We start from the raw sequence: 3,073 nt of genomic DNA on the forward strand, positions 1-3,073 counted from the left end.
AATCACCTTAGCTAAGGGTTTCGAATGTGTAGTACTATTTCACATTGGCTAAGATCCCCCTTATGCTGGTACTATAAAGACACTGTGCACTTATTTGGTGTTAGCAGTGCTGCAGCAGTAGCCCTCTTACTGTGTAGTAAGGCAAATTAGCACTTTCTGAAAAGTTCAGTATATCATAATAGTTATTGGTCAAGTAGTAACTCATGAAACCCCCTTGACAGAAGACAACAGCAACAAAGGACTATATAGTCCTACAAGTACTAAAAAAATAAGTTTACAAATACTAAAACTGTTTGTCTTTACTACCTCTAAAATGGTTTAACCACGCAAGTCAATAAGAAGTAAAGTGTGCTAATGACCAGCCTTCAGCTTCCATAGCATACATCAGTTTTCCACCAATTTCAGTTGAGTTGCCTTTATAACAGACAGGACAAAAAAGATGAAAGCAATATTAATTTTGCTTGGAAATGTGAAAAAATACTGTTAATTTAATAAAATATTTGAAACTAATTTTGTTTTTATAAATAAATAAAATGGTGTTTATCTTTTTTTTAAAGTTTCAATCATTCTTGCTGTTTAAAAAAATCATGAAAAGTTATGTCAATCTTTAAGGAAAAATGCTGGGGAATTTAAAGTTACATGTTTGGAAAACTGAACCACATTTTTAATTGCCAGCTAATATCATCCTTTGTTCTTGGTAGAATCATATGTGTTTCTTCTTTTGACATCCCAATTATAAACTCTGGCCATATTGACTTCTGTTGTAGTAAACTGATCTCGAAGACAGTCAAGGTCTTCCTCTAGAGAATCAGCGCTCTTCAGGCAGTCGATAAATTCTTTTCCAGCAGAGCCTGAGCGTCATCAGTATTATACTCAGGCATTACATTAGCCCCCAATGGCAAGCACAGTTTCTCAGTAGGAGGAGCCCAAGCTTTGCAGGACAGGTTATCTGCCAGTAAGAATCTGGTTGCCGGTGCAGTGGTAGATTCCTTTTTCTTCTGCATGTATTTTAGGGTTTCCAAAGTCTGCTTAATTTCAGGAATCTGACCTTTTAGTCTCCGTTTCTTTGGAGCAAGATTGAGTTCCATAAACTTATACTTCTGGTACTGTTCATCCAGCTTCTTTAGTCCTGAATCCGCACTCTCACTCCCAGGCTATTTCATGAAAGAATCTACATCTTCCACAAACAAAGCCTCGGGACCCCACCTCAGGTGGAGCTGCTGGCCATTCCCCACAGCCACTGCAACCAAGCCACCACTGTCCTTGGCTGTCGCCATCTTGAGGGAGACTGAAGCACTTTAAAGGCAGCATAAAATAAGAACCGAAGCCAACTACTACTATTGTTGTTATCATCATCATTGTTACACATTGCAAAAACAGATCACATTTACTGATAGCAACATTGAATTCTATCATCTTCCCTCCTTACACTTCATGAGTATGGCTCTCCCGCTTCAAATCCCTCTGCCATCCAAGTAAATGGTGCCATGCAATTTTTAAAAATCTTAATCAACCTCTATGCTTTGTGCGACTGGACTTGCTATTGGACTTCAATGCTTCAAAAACGTGACTTAATAAACATTCATGACTGCTTCAATGGACTCTTAATGCTCTTTGAAAGGCCTCCTACTCACGGCCCCTTTGTACCTTTCCAAGTCTGCTAAGCTCCCCTTCATTTGGAACCAAGGCTACCATAAGAAAGGGAAACTGGTCACACATCTAAACAAAATCAGAAATAAATTTAGCATAGGCTCTCCCTAGGTATTTGTAGGAACATGATTTCACTTGATTTATAGTATTCCGTGTAACTTCTTGGTTTGTTATAAGAAAAGCAATAGAATGAATGTAGATCTTTTCTGCACCCCCATCAATTTACAAAGGGCCTCCATCGATGCTGTCAAATTAATAGATAAAAGAAACCAAATCAACATGGTAATTTTAAGTTACCCAATATTTGCAACTGGCACATTTCCTCAGTACTGTCCAGGTGTTTTTCTTATGCACCTTCATTGCCCAAATCCAAATAGGTGAGAGGTGTTTCCCCCAGGCTTTCAATGTGATACAACCCTGTGCCTCAAAGTGTACCAGTTACTGTGTGTTCGTCCTCCCAGCCCGTGCCTGACTACGCAGGAAACTGTGCTAAAGAAAGTCTGCTTTTCTGTGTGTAAGCAACAAACTCACAGCATGCACAGTTTAGTTCTGAAGCACAATGGTTACCTTCTTCTGATAAAGTATATTCTCAAAAGTTACATTTTTCTACAAAACGCCCAAAGTCATGATTGCAGTAACATCAGAAAACATGTTCACAGAACACATATCATACCCCATTTCTGATGTTGTACATGAGTTTCATACTCAATGCTGCATGCTTACACTAAAAGCTGGAGATAGAGTTGACTCTTCCACCAGCATTGCCCAAATGAGATTGCTAGACAATTTCAAACAGTGAATGAAAGAAAAAGAAACCAGGGGCATGGTGGCGCATGCCTGTAATTCCAGCATTTGGGAGGCTGAGACAGGCGGATCATTGCAAGTTTGAAGCCATTGGGGGTTACATAGTGTGTTCAAGGCCAGCCTTGAACAGCAAGACCCTGTTTTAAAAACAAAGAAAAAGAAAAGAAACCAGCCATGGATACATACACCTGTAATCCCAGCATTTTAGGAGGTTGAAGCAGGAGAATGTCAAATTCAAGCCCAAACTAGGAAGTTATTAACTTACCAACACCATGTCTCAAAAATAGAAGGTTTTATTTTCAAGGAGGACATGGGATAGGAATGCAGCTGAGGGCTAAGGCCTGAGGTTTGATCATTGTTACCAAAAAAAAAAGACTAGTAAATACTGAAAATTTTCTGGCTACATAATATTAACCTAAGTAGGAATTAGATTTGATTTAGTGTCTTAGTTACTTTTCTCATTGCTGAGACAAAATACCTCACACCCAAAGCTAAAGGAGGAAAGGTTTATTTAGCTCATAGTTTGTGCAAGTTTCAGTCCTAATTGGCTGGCTCCAAGTGGCTCATGGCAGAGGAGCAGCCGTTCATGGCAGCGGAAGACAGCAAAAGCAAAAGAGAG

The 3,073-nt window shown here is 39.2% G+C and overlaps 1 pseudogene; it reads right to left on the bottom strand.

The window, feature by feature from the left end:
* Positions 1-597: 597 nt before the first annotated feature.
* On the bottom strand, positions 598-1,277 carry LOC101713409 (prefoldin subunit 3 pseudogene; annotated as a pseudogene).
* Between the last annotated feature and the right edge of the window lie 1,796 nt (positions 1,278-3,073).

The sequence above is a fragment of the Heterocephalus glaber genome, unplaced genomic scaffold, assembly GCF_053883595.1.
Source record: "Heterocephalus glaber isolate CG9 unplaced genomic scaffold, H.glaber_assembly_v1.0 deba00001550, whole genome shotgun sequence".
NCBI lineage: Eukaryota > Metazoa > Chordata > Mammalia > Rodentia > Bathyergidae > Heterocephalus > Heterocephalus glaber.